This window comes from Hyaena hyaena, unplaced genomic scaffold (genome assembly GCF_003009895.1).
Source record: "Hyaena hyaena isolate Hyena2069 unplaced genomic scaffold, ASM300989v1 scaffold_111, whole genome shotgun sequence".
NCBI lineage: Eukaryota > Metazoa > Chordata > Mammalia > Carnivora > Hyaenidae > Hyaena > Hyaena hyaena.
This window is the reverse complement of record NW_024080743.1, coordinates 3,313,655-3,331,545: the sequence shown is the minus strand read 5'-3', so window position 1 is coordinate 3,331,545 and position 17,891 is coordinate 3,313,655. Positions and strand designations below refer to the sequence as shown.

The 17,891-nt window shown below is 44.3% G+C and overlaps 1 protein-coding gene across 2 annotated transcripts in view; it reads left to right on the top strand.

Annotated features, from left to right (window-relative positions):
* Window positions 1-17,891, top strand: part of BCAR3 (BCAR3 adaptor protein, NSP family member) — a 209,559-nt gene that overhangs the window by 110,197 nt on the left and 81,471 nt on the right. The gene's annotated exons all lie outside the window — the stretch shown is intronic.

The window sequence follows — 17,891 nt, the reverse complement described above, 5'->3', positions numbered from 1 at the left end:
GGGGGGGGGCGGTGAAATAGGTGGAGGGGATTACTTGTGATGAGCACCAGGTGTGGAAGGGAGGGAGGGAGGGAGGGAGAAAGGAAGGAAGGAAGGAATTAATTACATACGGTTTTCACATTATATTTTTATTGGATGTTACTGGTCTAGACCTTGGTGTAAGGAGTTTAGGTTTCCTTCTGAGGCCAAAGGGAAGCCTTTAAAGGTTGTTGTTTTTTTTTTTAATGTTTGTTTATTTTTGGGGACAGAGAGAGATTGTGAATGGGGAAGGGGCAGAGAGAGAGAGGGAGACACAGAATCTGAAATAAGCTCCGGGCTCTGAGCTGTCATCCCCAATGTGGGGCTCAAACTCAGGAACTGTGAGATCATAACCTGAGCCAAAGTCAGATGCTCAATCGACTGAGCCACCCAGGCACCCCTTTAACAGGTTTTAAGTAAGGAAATAATGTGATCTGATCCAGTTTTTAGAAGATCACTTAGTCTCTGCGGAGAAGAAGACAGGAAGTGGCTGGGAAAGTACTGGCAGCAGGTGGAGGTCTATGCTGGGATAGTGGTGGAGGAGGTGAGGGGGGTGGATTCAAGATCTATTTGGTGGGTAGCCTCTACAGGACTTCCTGAGAGTTGGATGATGTGGAAGGAGGGAGGGGGTGGCCCGGCATGGCTCGAGCGGCTGGGTGTACGAGGTGGGACCATTTACTGAGATGAGGAAGACTGGGAGGGGAACAGGGCTTCCTTTGTTGGCTGCTTTTTGTTTGGTGGATGGCAGAGAATCGAGACTTCTCTTTGGGGTGTGCTAAGTCCCAGGTGCATGCGTGCCAGGTGGAGGTGTTAACCAGTCAGTATTGTGAGCCTAGAGCTCTGGAGAGTGATCGCTGCTCATAGTTACAAAGTCAGGAGAGTCTGTGTAGAAGTGAAATTAGAGCCTTGAAACTGGATGTCCTCCCCAAGGGAGAGAGCTGTGTAAAGCATAAAGGGAAGGGACCCTAGGACCCAGCCCTGAGGGTCCCTGGCACATCTGTTCCAAGGGGTCCGCATGGAGGCTGACTTTGGTGGGCAGCAGAGAAGCGAGGCTGGAGTGCATAGGGGTGCTTTTCAAAGGAAGGTTTTCTTTTTAAGATGAGAGACAAAATTCAATAGGACAAGATCTAATCTTTTCATTACTTGAGTCTTTTTACAAAACGTTTTTAATTAAAGCCACCCTCCCTGTGGGCTTGTGTCAGCAGCATGGTGATCATTCTCCTGCACTTCCTTCCCCACTGGGTCCCCCGTGTTCTCTGATGACTCTGTGGACAGAGGAGGTAAATGCATGACTGTGGTTGACGTGGAGCTGTTTGCCTGAGGGGTGACAGCTGCTTTTCCATGGTTTGGCTGAGCAGCCACCTTGAGGATGGCTGCCTGGCCTGGAAGGCAGGTGGAGAGCGTGTGTTCTGTCTGTCTGGCTTGGTGGAGTCTTTCCTTCTAGAGGTCCTGGGGACATCATCTCAAAACCAAACCACTTTTATTCTGCCTTTGAATTAGTTGAGAAGCCTTTACAGACTCAGCGTTTTAGAAGGAGATGAGGAGCGACTGGGGGTGGGGTGGATGGGACCGGAGGAGTGAGGAAGGGCGAATAGACACCAGCCAAACAAAGCATCTGCTTTTATCAAAAGTGCTGTGTTGGGGCTTAGACAGCCTGAAGTCTGATGAGTCACTGATGCCAGACCCTCTCTGCCTGCCAAGAGACATACTGGCCTCGATACAGTTTTTCTTATTCTTACTCTATTCAGTTTGACTGACTGCTGCCAAGTTAAGATGTGAACTATAGCTTGTAGCTTCATGCTGTCACTAGAATTCCTCTGAGCACAGGGTAACCGGTGACTGTGTCAAACTTTTACCAACTAGTACTGCTGTGTGTTTGCCTTGGATTCCTGTATAGACTCACCAGAGTAGAATATGTAGGATATTTAAATGCTGCTGTTTTAACGTGATGAGGGACTCTGCCTGAGGAGGCGGTTTTGCTGCAATTCTTTTCATATATGTCACGCGTACATTAATCAGGCATTGCTGCATTTTCCAGTGAGATAGAAACTGACTCAGAGAAGCAGGACGTGGCTGCCGAAGTGAAAGAAGCAGGACTCGTAGAAGTACTCAGGCCAGAGAATCTCTGATAGCCAGGAAGGGAAATGTGTCCTCCTCTGCAGTCCCCCTGGGGCTTTAAGAAGAAAGATTCCCAAAGTTGAAGATAAAGATAAAGAGGATCCCATGGCCTAAGGCTCTGAAAGGGGAACACAGTTCAGGACAACCAGGAGTAGCGTGATGAACACAGTTCAAAGGAGGATGAGGTATGTGACCGTCCAGATTGTTCTTGTTTTAAGGATGTGTATGCAGGACTGTCCCCAGCTGGACTGCATGGTTTACAGGATGCCCCTAATGTGGGGCAATGAGCCAGGGCCATTCTGATGAATTCATCCACAGGTACGCTGAACATCAACCTCGTGCCTGGCCTTGTGCTGTGTGGTAGAGCTTTAAAGGCAGGCCAGGGGCCGAGTCTGTGCGAAGTGTTCAAAGCCCTAGGACAAAAGTGGGTGCCCCCTTTGAACCATCTGACCTCCCCAGCATCTGTTAGGGCCGTCTTCAACTTCCCTCCATGGTATCGCCCTTCACATCACTCCCTAGTCCTCTTCTGCTTTTCTTGGCCTCTGACCTTAATGTATTTCCAGGTATCATGTTATTTTTTTCTCCTTGACTGGGTGACTAAGAGTTGTACTTTCTATGCACTTTCTAGATAACCCTTCCCTCAGGGCATGCCTGCTCTGGGCTGTCCTGGCCTTCGACTTAGATCTAAAAGAAAGGTTAGGCCATGTCACCTATGCAACCAAGGACCACGTCAGAAGGTGGCTCTGGGTTGTAAAGAAACAGTGCAGAGTGAGCTGAGGATTGTGGAAAATGCTAAGGGTAACAAAAAGGGCTTTCAGAAGTTGTGTTTGGAACAATGAAACTAAAGGGGGTGAGGTGAGAGAAACCAAACTGCTGAACTGTTGTTCGGCTTGCATTTTTTCTGTCAAGGAAATGACTTCCCTGATTGGAAAGGGTGGGATCCATGTAAAGGAAGAGAATTGCTGTCTGGAGTAGAAGAGAGCACGGCCAGGGACTCAGATGAGGTGAAGCCCCGAGGCCCAAGAAGCCCGAGGGGGGCTCAAGGCAGAGACCGCCAACACAGACCAACTTCTCAGGAGTGTAGGTGTAACGAGCTACAGCGATGAATATCTTAATTTTCAGGAAAGGAACCAGAGAGAGAAAAGTAACCTGTAAAATAAGACAGAACTGATCACAGGAAATACTCTAAAAGGATTGGACAGTGGTTTTCGCATACTTGCTGGGGAAGCAGCGACCGTTAGTGTACTGGCAGGACTCTGCCAAAAGCAAGTTATACCAGATTAATGTGCTTCCTCTAGAGGAAGGTTGAGAAGGTGTGTAAGGAAATGCCAATCACTGGTGATACCCTTCAGGTGAGAGGCAGGCCAGACGGTCGTACATGAAGCGTGCTGTCGGCTGTGTCCTGGTTGACGCACCTCTTGGCCCACTCCAGCCAGTTTTTAAAAGCTGTTTAGACAAAAATACGGACATAAAGATCACATTGGTGGGTGACACGAACCTTAGAAGAATATGTCAGCATGACAGCAATGAGATCCAAGAAAGATCTGGACGTTTTGAAAGAATAGACCATATCTAATTGCATAAGACTCTATGAGAGGCTTGGGGCACCTGACTGGCAAAGTTGGTTGAGCATCTGACTTCAGCTCAGGTCATGATCTCATAGTTCATGGGCTCGAGCCCTGCACTGGGCTCTCTGCTGTCAGCATGGAGCCTGCTTCAGATCCATGTCACCCTCTCTCTCTCTCTCTCTCTCTCTCTCTCTCTCTCTCTCTCTCTCTCTGCCCCTTTCCCACTCATGCTTTCTCTCTCTCTCTCTCAAAAAAAAAAAAATGTGTGGTGTGTGCATTTATATATATATATATATATATATATAATGAACACATTATATGTGAAAGGCAAAGACTTGCACTAGAATTTAACAGAGTCAAAGCAGGGGCTTTGGCTCAAAAGTCGCATATGAGGAATATTGCAGGATTTGAATAAGTGCAGCCTCAGAATGAGTCAGCAGTGTGCTATGGTTGTCAAAGAAGCTAATGTGATTTTAGGAGCATTAACTGAAGTTTAATATTCAGACGAAGGGAAGTAGTCACACTTGGCTGCCCAGAACACAAATCTGGTGAATTGCTTTTAGCTCTAGACAACCAGAAGCAGAAGATGAATTCCCCCAGTGCAGACCAGTGAGTTTCTGTCGAGGCCACTCCCCTACTCTAAAGCAGATCTTTTGGTTTAATCATTAAGGACTATCCCTAAGGTTTCATGTATTCGTGAAAAGAAACTTGTCATGTCATATGTTAACCCTGGGAGGAGAATATGAAATATCCACCACCTTTAAGCCTGTCAACTCCTAGTGAAGCCTACTTTAACAAACAAGGTCAGTAAATATGTTGTGAGATGTGGGAGACTGAATCTCTTATTTATTTTGCAAGACAATGAAGCAAAATATATTGAGTGCACATTTAGAAGTGTTGCAGTTCTATTTTTAAGGCTGCATCCCTTTTTAAGTTTGCAAAGGCAACATACATGATCGGCCCCTGCCTAGAGTAAGAAAGAACCTCTTTATTGGGACTTTCATGGGATTCCCAGCATGAACCGGTCCATCTAATCACATCCTAGTTGATATTTTTTCCCAGACCTTCATCTCTACTCATCAGGCCAGTCCTGTTTCAAGCATCCATTTCTTCTCATTTTCCCATAGACCAGTGGAAATGGCCCTGTAGTAAACTCTCTTTCCATTTGGTGATTTCCCTAATGAAGTTGAAACATGACATTTCAAACCTACCCAGAGAGATTCATTTTCAGCAGGAGCATCCAGGCTCTCAGTGTCCCCTTGAAAACCTGTGGTCTCAGTGGGGCTGGGAAGCCAGGCACTGCCCTCACAGCAGCAACGGCACCTTGCTGAGGAGATTCTGTCTCAGGCACCGCAGTTCAGTCACACGCCTGTGGCTAAATTATCTCCTTACTGTGGAGGCCCATTTCTCCAAAAACATTTCTCTCCCGTTCCCTCTCTCCCTCCAATGTTACTCTTCTCTTGGTGATCCGAGCGAGTTTGGCAAAGGGAAAGTTGGGGAGAGGTCTTTGCACAGTGGAGAAGGCACACACAAACTCACACTCCTTCATTCACTCAAACCAACATTTATGGAGCAACTATGCTCTGGGGATACAAAGATGAATAAAATAGGGGCGCCTGGGTGGCTCAGTTGGTTGAGCATCTGACTTCGGCTCACGCCATAATCTCATGGTTGTGGGTTCGAGCCCTGCATCAGGGTCTGTGCTGACAGCTCAGAGACTGGAGCCTGCTTCGGATTCTTTGTCTCCCTCTCTCTCTGCCCCTCTCCCATGCACATGCACGCTTGATTGCACACATGCTCTCTCTCTCAAAAATAAACAAACATTAAAAAAAAAGATGAATAAAATAAAATATGGTCCCTTTTCTCATGAGCTCATAGACCAGTAAGGGAAATGGACAGGAGTACACATGTTGTATTGAATTATAATTATTTGTCATAAAATTTTATAATTAATAAAAAAGAATTGCTGGGGAGATGTTATTCTTGGAGTTGTGGGGGCAGTGGGAAGAGTGGTCAGGGAAGGTCGAAAAGAATGGGAAGATAGTAGGGACTCCAGGCCTTTTGGTTCAGGGAATTCCAAACCGTTGGGAGTTATCAGAGCATCAGGAGCAAGGTGAGGAGATGAGGCTGGTGAGATGAGCAAGGCTTACCACCATGGGTATTATCTAATCAAATATAAAAGGAGAATGCTAGACTGTCCCACAGAGTACTCTTACCTAAAAGATGATGATCTAGTAAGGAATATTGTCCAGTGGACACAAACTCTTAGTAGACTTAAAGCCTATTGCTGTCTTTTCCTTCCTACGATGCGCTGTCCCCGCTTCACCCCTACCGAGATTCTGAGATGTTGATGACTCTTCATGATGATGGCTCTAGATTCTAAGGCCATATCCATATACAAACAGGCTGCAGTCATCAAGCTGCTAATGGAGGGCAAACTTTGTCCCAGTTGTGGGGTTCACCTCTCCTGATTATGTGACAGGCCCTGGTCATGAATTGGTGAAAAATGGTAAACCAGTAGACCCCAGGGCTTCAGGTTTGTTCCTCCTCAGGCCCCACCACTTCAGGTAAGCAGAGAGACTCAACCTACCCAGTCCCACTCATGTCTTCATCTTGCATTTCAGTTAACTGTTCTAGGAATGAATTCATTTGTGATGAATGAACACCCACTAAACAAGAATGCCAACCAAGACATGCAAGCCTTCTAGTCCCCGCCCTCAGTAAGTTGTAAATAGAGGGTTTTGCAGTGTTTCATATTCAGGAACTTTGCCCTACTTCTTTATAAGATCTGTATGGATTATCTGTGTTCTAATGTAGACAGTGAGCGTTTGTGAATCGGGACGGTTTTGTTGCCCTTTCTACTTCTTTTCTTCTTAAGTTTATTTTGGGACAGAGAGAGAGGGGGAGAGAGACTCCCAAGCAGGTTCCACGCTATCTGTGCAGAGCCTGACACAGGGCTTGATCCCATGAACTGTGTGAGATCATGACCTGAGCTGAAATCAGGAGTTGGATGCTCAACCAACTGAACCACCCAAGCACCCCTCTTGAAGCTTTTATATCATTTTCAAGTAACAATTCCAAAGTTGGCCAGAGATTGCTACAGAGTATAACCGCCTAGTCCTGTGGCAAGGTATGGAACGGATTCCATTTTGTAAATGGCTATAGAGCTATTCAGTTTTCTGTTTTTGAGTCTGTTTTAGTAATTTTCTAGGAATTTGTTCATTTTTCGCTAAGTTTTAAAATGTATTGGCATAAAGGTGTTCATGGTGTTCTCATACTGTGCTCCATTGTGTCAATGGCTATGCCCTCGTCATTCCTATATTATTTTGTGCCTTCTCTCTTTTCCCCAGAGATTACATCTGTCAGAGGCTTGTTTTATTAAGCTTTCCAAAGAACAAGGCTTTATTTGTTGCTTCCCTGTTGTGTCATCGTTTTATATTTAATTTCTCTCCCATTTTTTAAAATCTCTGTTCTATTTGTGTTTATTCTTTGAACTTAAGGTGGACACTTAATTTCAGCGTTTTTCCTCTAAAATTTAGCATGATAGTGACCTATTTCCTTCAAAATATCACTTTTATGGTATCCAAATGTGCTATATTCTACCTTCTGAAAATCTGTTTTGTGAATATAATCTAGTTAAGAGTTATCATGTTTAGTGATATACAATCTTTGGGCTTATAGCTGCTGCTTATTCTGTATGTCTATACTAGCTGTATATTTTTAAAAACCTATCGGTTTTTTAAATTGCCTTATTTTGGGTTGTCTTTTTAAAAATACTGTACTCTTCATGGGGCGTGTCGGTGGCTCAGCCAATTGAGCATCCGACTTTAGCTCAGGTCATGATCTCCAGGTTCATGGGTTTGAGCCCCGTGTTGGGCTCTATGCTGACAGCTTGGATCCTGGAGCCTGCTTCAGATTCTATGTCTTCCTCTCCCTCCCCCTCTCCTGCTCACACTCTGTCTCTCTCAAAAATAAATATTAAAAATATTTTTAAAAATTAAAAATAAATACTGTTCACTTAGTGGTTACTTTTTTTTTTTTTTAACGTTTTATTTATTTCTAGGAGAGAGAGAGAGACAGCGTGAGCAGGGGAGGGTCAGAGAGAGAGGGAGTCACAGACTGAAACAGGCTCCAGGCTCTGAGCTGGCAGTCAGCACAGAGCCCGACGCGGGGCTCGAACCCACGAACGGCGAGATCATGACCCAAGCGAAAGTCGGACGCTTAACCGACTAAGCCACCCAGGCGCCCCTAGTGGTTACTTTTAAAATGTAATTATTTTTTTAAAAAAATTTTAGTGTTTATTTTTGAGAGAAACAGACAGCATGAGCAGGGGAGGATCAGAGAGAGAGGGAGATAAAGAATCCAAAGACAGGCTCCAGGCTCTGAGCTAGCTGTCAGCACAGAGCCCCATGTGGGGCTCAAACCCAGGAACCGTGAGATCATGACCTGAGCCGAAGTCAGACGCTTAACCGACTGAGCCACCCAGGTGCCCCTACATATAATTACTTTATAAAAGATAAAGTAAAACGGTACTTCTTAACAATACAGCACCTTAGAATACTAGCTCTGGCTGTGGCCTTCCACTTGGCTTACATTCCATTGTTGCCCTATATTTGAGTTTGTCTTGGTTTAAAAAATTGTAGTAAAATGCACATAATATAAAATTTATCATCTTAGCCATTTTTAAGTGTACAGTTAGTGAGCAATGAGTTCATGAATGATATTAAGTACATTCACATTGTTGTGCAACCAGTCTCCCCAACTCTTTCTATCTTGCAAAGCGGAAACTCTACCCTTGAAACAACTGCCCGTCTCCTCCCCCAGGCCCCGGTAACCTCTCTTGTTCTTTCTGTCTCTGTGAATTTGACTACTCTAGGCACCTCGTATAAGTCAAATATACAGTATTTGTCCTTGTGTGACTGGCTCACTTCACTTAGCGTAAAGCCCTCAAGGCTTATCCCTGTTGGAGCAGGTGTTGGAATCTCCTTCCTTTTTTAAGGCCCATGATATTCCACTGTATGTGTGTACAACATTTTGTCTGTCCACTCTTCCATCAACGGATGCTTGGGTTGCTTCCGCATTTTGTCTTCTGTGAATAATGCTGCTAAGAACATGTGTGCACAAATATCTCTTTGACACCCTTCTTTCAGTTCTCCTGGGTATGTACTCAGAAGTGGAATTGCTGGATCACACAGTAGTTCTATTTTGAATTTTTAAAGGCACCTCCACACTGTTTTTCCTAGCAGCGGTACCATTGACATCCTACCAACTGTGCATAAGTGTTCCAACTTATCCACATCTTTGCCAGCACTTCCTTTTTTTTTTTAAACCTCCATAGATTGCACATTCATCTCATTCTATTCCATCAGTGCTGGTTTGGGGCTACCTACATGCTTACCAGTTACTTTGTGCAGCACTCATTCTTAGATCTTAGGCTGTTCTTTGGGCATCCTTTTCATTCTTCCTACACAGTGTTCTCTGCTTTTATTTATCTAAAATTGTCTTCATTCACCCTTATTCTTGGTAGTTTCTCGAGGCAGGAAATTTTGAGCTCCTCCCTTTCCTTTCTGGCTGATGGAAACAGGCTGTCAGCCTCATCGTCATTGCTTGGAGGGCAAAACCTTCCTTTGCTCTCAGGCTGCTCTCACCATCTTCTCTCTGTTCTTGAAGGTCTGTGCTTTCACTGCACTGCGTGTAGGTGAGACTTTATTTTTGTTTTACTGCTTAGGATGCACTGGGATGCCTGAATCTGAGAATGGGTATCTTTCATTTATTTTGAAGATTTCCCATCATTATTTATTTCCTTGACTATTGTTCTTTATCTCTCTCAGACTTTCTTCTTGTAGAGTTCAGGTTAAATGTAATTAGGCCTTCCCATTCTACCTTCAACTTTCATATTTTCCGTCACCTTTTCCCTGTGCTGTGTTTCATGTAGTTTCTTTGTTGATTTGTTTATAGTTTCTTTATATATTTGTCATATTTTCTGTAGCCATGTTTAATCTGCTATGTAGATTATATGTATATATTGTAATCCATTTTTTAATTTTTATAACTGCCTTTTAATTCCTAGAGCACTTTTTGAATCCATCTTTTAGTTTTTAAAAAATTTATCATACATTGATTCACCTACCTGGGTGGCTCAGTTGGTTAAGTGTTCGACTCTTGATTTCTGCCCAGGTCATGATCTCACGGTTTAGGAGTTCGAGCCCCATGTCAGGCTCTGTGCTGACAGTATGGAGCCTGCTTGGGATTCTCTCTTTCTCCCTCTTTCTCTGTTCTTTCCCCACTTGTGTTCTCTGTCTCTCTCTCTCAAAATAAATAAACTTAAATAAAATTCATCATACATCATTATAGCCTATGTCTGTTTTTCTAATATCTGAAGTCTTTGAGGATCTCAGTCTGTTACTGTTTCTGCTGACTTCAGTGATTGGGGCTTGCTTCTTTGTGCAGATGGTTATTTCTGAAGGGAAATTTATGTTTAACCACATTGGTGGATATCCTGAGTGGCATTCTGTTGATAAAGTTTTCCCCCAGAAAGTATATATTGTTTCCTTACTAGTGGCACCCCCAACCCAAACACTTTAATTTCTCAGTTTTGGAATCTCTGTCCCAGCAGAGCAGTATAAATTTGAATCCCAGCTGACATGACGGCTGATCTGTGGCTACAAGCTCTTAGGGAAGGCTGTCATTTCTGCTGTTATTTTTTTCCCATCAGAATTCATGGTGGGTACAGGGAACTCTAGGTTCCCTTTGCTAGAGCGCATGCTACCTTCTTAATTCTTATTTATTTTTGCACATTCTCTTTGTAGAGGTGGTATAGCCACATTCTGACGGCTCAGACATTGTACATGGCTCCGTGGTGAGCTGCTCACCTCCACGGACCTGGGATTCATCCTCTCCGCCCTGCTCCTTACCCTGCTGTTGTCCATGTTTTGTGTTCCAGACTTGTTCTCTGTTTCTCTATCTGTTTGGTCCATGTCTGTGCTTCTTGAGGGTTTATCTTTCTCGTGATATCAACAGTGCATTTGAAAATACGTTCATAATTTAATTCGTGATTTAGTTTTTAGAATATCTGGTCTGCCAAAGTAAGCAAATGAAAGCAAATTTCTGATTTCCTGAGGCCTTATTTGGACTATATACAAAGGTGGGGTTTTGTGGTTTATATTTTCATTGGTTCATTCTTGGCCTTGTTTATTTATTAATTGGCTGCTATGTGACAAGTACGATTCAAAGGGCATAGTATACATTGGTGAGCAAGGCACAGGTAGCCCTTATGCCCATGGAACTTACAGCTCCATGGAAAAGACATAAACAAGCAGTGGTTGCCCTCTGGGGTGGGGCTGATGGAGAAGACCAAAGAATTAGGTAAATCAAGTATTCGTGGATGGTATCTATACAGCCATCTTATTGTCCTCTGTTTCCTTCCTGATTTAACAATTTTTGTTGGTGTGAAGGGATCCCTTAAATGTTATATTTCATGATAGTTTATGGGAAAGATTTACATGTTCATAACTTGAAAGATGTGAAAGATCCTACTGAAAGTAACTTATTTGCCAATTGAAAAAGAAGGAAATTCACCTGAAACCTTCAGTAGCTGAATGCCAGCAACCATATATGTACTGCTAACCATGGACAATGGGTGGTAATGGAGCTAATTCTTATTAATTCAGTTCCTAATAACCTTAAAAGTTCTTAGAGTGCTTGAGGCAAAGGTGTTTGTTACATCATTCTTTTTTTCTTAATTCTTTTAATTTGTTTTTATTTTAGAGAGAGCAGGGGAGAGAGGCAGACAGAGAAAGAAACTGAGAATCTCAAGCAGGCTCTATACTCAGCGCAGAGCCTGATGGGCTTGATCCTACTACCCTGGGATCATGACCTGAGCCTAAATCAAGGGTTGGATGCAGGTGCCACTCTACTTCATTCTTAATGAGTGTATTGAGATGTGGTAGGCACCATCTACTTAGTTCCCTTCTGAAAGAATTCAGTGAGTGCCCTTACCTCTCTTTTCCCTTTGACCCACTGAATCCAGTCATTTACCACCTATTGTCACTTAGAAAAGTCCCCTGGGCACCTGGTTGGCTCAGTTGGATTAAGCGTCTGACTTTAGCTCAGGTCATGATCTTACCTCGTGAGTTCAAGCCCCACGTCGGGCTCTGTGCTGACAGCTCAGAGCCTGGAGTGTGTTTCGGATTGTGTCTGCCTCTCTTTCAGCCCCTCCTCTCCTTGCACTCTGTCTCTGTCTCTCAAAAATAAATAAATGTTGGGGCGCCTGGGTGGCTTGGTCGGTTAAGCGTCCGACTTTCGCTTAGGTCATGATCTCGCGGTTCGTGGGTTCGAGCCCCGCATCGGGCTCTGTGCTGACTGCCAGCTCAGAGCCTGGAGCCTATTTCAGAGTCTGTGTCTCCCTCTCTCTCTGACCCTCCCCTGCTCACGCTGTCTCTCTCTCTCTCTCTCCTAGAAATAAATAAAAATATTTAAAAAAATTTTTTTTAAATAAATGTTAAAAAATTTGTTTTAAAAAAAGAAAAGTCTCCTAAATCTGTACCTGCTCCCTCTGTCCCTGTAGCCCAGGCCCTGCCCTCTCTCGCTCAGACTGCTCCCAGCATCTCCTTTGGTCTTTCTGACTCTGTCTTGCCCCCCATGAATCTGTTTTCTACACCAGTGCAGGGAGATTTTTTCCAAAACACAAATCTCTGGTTATTCTGCAGCTTAAGAATTTTCAACAAATCCCATTGCTTTCCTAAGTCTAGACGTGTTTACATGGGCTCCAAACCCCTTATGCTCTAGTGCTGCTCCCTCTTCATCCTGATGTCTAACTGTCCCCCACTCCTGAGCCTCCCCCAGCCCTGTGCTGCTGTTACTTGTTCTTTTATTCATTAATTCAACAAATGGTTCGTGGGAAACTGCTGTGTGCAGAGCACAGGGGATACCAAGGTGAGTAAAGCAGAGGAAGTCTCAATCTTGCAAGATTATATTCCACAAGAAAGACCTGAGCAAATAAATATTTCATGTGATATCAGATAATACGGAAAAGAATAATGTCAGATAAGATGATAGAGGGTATCAGCGGGGCTCATTTAGATAGGTGTTTAAGGAAAGCTTCTCTGAGGAGATGTTATTTGAGCAGAGACCTGAGTGCTAGGAGGGAGTGAGCCTTTGAGAACCGGAGGGAGAATGTTCTAGGCAAAGGAACAGTAAATGCCAAGCCACAAAGACAGGGACCGGCTTGGCATGTTTGAGCACCAAAAGAAAAGTTAATATGGCCTGGATGGAATGAGTGGAATAGCCAGTGAGCGTATTAGTATGCTTTTGCTGAGTAACAAATTGCCACAAATTTGGTGCCTTAATGCCTGTGAATTGCCTCATAATTTCTGTAGGACAGAAGTCCCACAGAGCTCAGCTGGGTTCTTGGTTATGGGTCTCAAACCCAAGATGTCAGCAGCTGTGTTCCCATCTGAGGCTCTGGGGAAGAATCTGCTTCTGCTGTAACCCAGGTTGTTGGCCGAACTCTGTTCCTTGTGATGGTAGGTCTGAGATCCCTGCTTCCTGGCTGCCTTCTGGGGCAGCTCCCATGTAGAGGTTGCCCAGAGTTCCGTGCCACGGGCCTTGTCACAGGCCATGTGGTAACATCACACTGGTAACAGGGTCTTCCATGTCCAGGCCCCCTTGACTTGCATGTCAGGTCCACTTGGATTGTTGCCAGATCTTAACGTCAGCTGATTTGGGGCTTCTGTGTGCAAAATCCCTTCACAGCAGTACTGAGGTTACTGTTTGGTTGACTCTCCAGGCGGTGGGGATCTTGTCGGGAGACATCTTTTGAATTCTGCACATCACAGTGAGGTTGGGGAGCTGGTGGGGGCTACGCTGGCCAGGGCTTCAGAGGCCCTGGTAAGGGCTCGAGGGTTTTTCTTGTGATCAGATGGGAGTTATTAGAGGATTTTGATTTTGGTAAGGATCATGCTGGCTCCTGTGGAGACAGTGGAGCTGGGAACCAGCCAGGCGAGAGATGATGGTGGCCTGGACCAGAGCAGAATTACTCCCGAATGCTGTGGTTCCGCGGGTACACCACATTGTCCCAAGTCCCCATGTGTTTGCACATGCTTCTGCCGTTGCCTGGGCATTTCTCATCAACACCTGCCTCACAGCTTCTTCACCCGATGAGTCTCTACCCAGTCTTCAAACTTTAGCTCAAAGATTGCCTGAAAGGCCCCTCCATGGTGTTTCCTTCCCACTGGAACTTAACTTGCGTTGTGCTGGGTCTGTTCATCTCTATTCCCCTACTTGCCTGGGGCCTCTCGGGAGCAGGGCCTTTGTCTTTGGTTCCTCCATTTCCGTTGCCTGGCCTACAGCACGGCATATTGTAGATGCTTGATAATGTTGGTAGGATGAACGCAAGAACTATGGAGATAACTGGGAATGAAGGGTCTCCTTATAGAGGAGAAACTATATACAAATAAATACACGATAGGATGAACTAGAATGCAAATACCATGCCGTGTGCACAAAGGAGGGGAGCCAGCTTTGCAAATTACTAGTGTGCATGGAATTTAAGGGGAGCCTTTATTCTACTCGTTTTGGAACAGTTGGATCTAGTTTCTCGCATCCCTCCATCGCATGAAAGAATCCTCTTATTACAAAGGATTCTTCTTTATGTTACTTCCAAAAGGACATTTGTTTGGCAACACTGTTGGCTGTCAATTTATTCTGTAATATTTAAAGAAGTCAAAACATTCATTCATTTAAAACATTCTCTAATTTAAGACAGACGTAGGGTACTTCGTTCCTCATCTGTATTCCAAGCACTCAGAAAAGATCTGCGTTAGTGAAATTTTGCTTATATATTCACAATGGAGAACGTTGTAACTCAGAATAGCAAACCTGTGGATCAAGTGTCCTCTTAAGAGGGAGGCAACTCTGAACCTGGTTACTGATGAGAAACAAACTGAAATAGTAAAGACCCCATTTCTGTGACTCCCGACCACACATCCCTCAATATGAACTTGGGAAAGCAGGCTGCTGGAGAGAATGATTTAACTGGTGTAAACACAGTGATGTTATTTAAAACTTAATAAACTTGAGAACAAAATAACAAGAGAGTCCAGTTTCATTCTGCTGCTTTCCTGCGGTCTGCGGGCCGTGCCCTGTGGCAGCACCCTGACAGACGGCCCGTGGGTGCCTGCCAGCCCTGCTGGTTGTAAAGAGACATGCACACAGCATCATGGGTTCACATGGGTGGGATTCATCATGTGCAAAAACAAAAAAAATTAAATTAAAAAAACAAACCTTTTTATTTATATTGCCAAGTTCCTCTGTTTGTTTTTTAGTGATCTCTGTCGGAGAATATAAATCTGTGGCTTAAGGAGTGTTTGCTGCACAGACTTGTATGAATAATTGGATATTCTATTTCAAATTAGAGGCTGGGGCTACAGGGCCAACTGCTATGTTTTCTCGCTCCTATCTTTGGTTAGCCGGGGTCAGGTGACTGGCTGAGAAAGGAGACACAGCACTTCTGCTTGTAAACATAATTTTAATTTAGTTCAAGGCAATGATTTTTTTAAAGCTTTTGGATTTGTAACACACCCACTTGGTTTTCTCATCCTCTCCTTGTATTCCCTCCTTGCCTCTAAAAAGGAGACAGAGAACATGAGGATCCTCGAAGGGCTCCCCCGGGAGCCCTGAACTAGAATCTGAGGACATTCGGATTCCCCTCTGCTCTCGGAGCAGAATGAACAAGGCTCCCTTAGCAGGGTTCAGCTGGGGGCAGGGCCAAGAGGGGCCTTGAGTTTTATCCCTCACCAGAGCCTCCAGTTTCTTCCTTTTGTGCCCAGAGAAGTGTATGGTAAAGGATCAAAGAGGAACGAGGTTTATCTAAGGTGGGGGCACTTTGGAGAGCACCCCAGGCTCCCCGGATGGGAGAGCGCAGGCTGCTGTGCCCCTAGGCGGTCCTGTCTCTGAGTGCGGGTCCTGCTTATCAGCACAGCCTCAGCACTGGGCACAGCGCCTGGCCCGGCCTGTGTTGGTCACCCCACTTCCGCTCAAGACAGAGGGATATGTTCTGAGAGAACCAGCTCAGAGAGTTTTCAGGTGTGTCTCTGGAGAAAGGAAGAAAGGAAGGTTTCAATGTTCAGAGGTGAAAGGAAAAGGATTTTACAGCTAAATCTGGTGAGGAGAGCAGATCCTGGACAAAATGCTAAAAAGAATTTACTAAAAGAATGACATTTGAGCACTAAAAAAGGAGAGTTAAAATGGCAAACCATGACTATATGGTCTCGGTATTTGGCAAATACATTCTCCAAAATGAATGAAATGAAGCTCAAGGAAAATATTTGACCGTGTAAGCTGCCAGTGAAAAAATTCAGGCTTTCAAGTGAAAATGAGAAGTTTGGAAAACTTCTATCCTCCACCATGAGCTTCATACTTCCCAAGGCTTAATAAGTTCTGAGGAGATCAGTGATGATATTAACAAATGTGATTCTTTTTTAATATTCTAATGAAATGTGTCAAAACTTAGAATAACTGCATAACTCAGTGAGCCGGAATTTTCCAGAACAGTAGTTACAGAATCACACGTGGATAAAAGGCCCCATCAAGGTGGAAGATAGATGCAGAAGAATGACAGACATGGTTTAAGATACTGCAGTACAACTGATCATTAAGAAACTACCACTTGTTGAGTTTGGGCATGGTATCAAAGAATAGCCATAAATATCTGGAAATGAAATACCGCTCCCTTTTCCAGTGACATACCTATGTGAGGATGGACTTTTTTTCTAAACCAGGACCTATCATAACATAGTGAATAGAGAAGTAGATATGAGAATTCAGCTGTCCTTCTATAAACCAGACATGAAAAAGATTTGCAAAAATGTGAGACGGTGTCACTCTTCTCTCTAAATTTTTGTTATGAAAACATATCTCTTTGCAATAAAATTGTTTATATAAAACATAATGAGTTTATTTTTAAAGTATTAATAGATAAATCTTTTGAAATTTTCTGTTTAATTTCTGGTATTAGTAACCAATATGTATAACCCACATAAACAAAAGCTCTTTGGCAATTATTAATTGGAGTGTGAAGAGATTCTGAGACCAAAAACATATGAGAACCATTGACTTCAACTGCCCATACCTGTACTATTTATCCAGGCATGAAGACATGTATGTATAAATGTACATAACATACATTTTTAAAAGAATTTTTTTCTATATTTATGTTTGAGAGATAAAACACAAGTGGGGGAGGGGCAGAGAGAGGGAGACACAGAGTCTGAAGCAGGCTCCAGGCTCCAAGCTGTCAGCACAGAGCCTGATGCGGGACTTGAACTTAAGAACAGTGAAATCATGACCTAAGCCAGAGTCAGATGCTCAATCCACTGAGTCACCCAGGAACCCCCATAACTTATACACATTTTTAAATGTACATAAAAATAAAAATTTGAAGAGAAGAACAGCATTTCAGTGTTTCTAACATCTTTCTACCCTCACAAGGCCAGACCCCTGGGCCAGGTGATTAACCAACGACTAGATGGCTATGTGCCTGAAATGTTAACTCTGTAGAAAAATGAGGATTCAAGTACTTATAAGGGAGCACAGCCCAAGTGCTGTGGACAAAGTTTTGAGTCACTAGCCAGGTGGTTCCATGGATGCAAAGCCTGATGACATCGATACAGTGGTAGGGGAAGTGGCAACCTGGCACAGTGGACAGACTTTGGATGCCAGGTAAATGAACTTGAAGGCAGAGAGTTGTGAGGCTTCGAGGTTTCTAGCCCTCTTTGATGGAAAGGCAATCGGGTACAGTGAGCTTATGCTGTTCTCAGTCGTTTGGCCCTGCAAAGGGACTCCTTCCAGAACCTAATCCACTGACGTGGAAAGGCACATCTTGGATGCCGCACTGCCTCCATGTAGGCGCCCTGTGCACGGCCCCAAATGGACAGCCAAACCAGGCTAAGCATGGATTTGGGGGTTACGTCCATCCCACAAGATGGTGGTATCCCTGAGCTGTGGGGTTGGGACTCCTTGTGCTCTGGCAGTGACCTTCTCTCTTGTCCTGGGAAGAAGTGCTGCCATCTTGCAGGGTCTCTTCACAGCCCACGTTTTGGGGAGCTGAGCCAACCTTGTGGAGGAAGCCAGCTGCTTATCAGTGGGGCTTCTGAGGGACCTTCACCCTCCCTGAAAGACCTTCTCCCT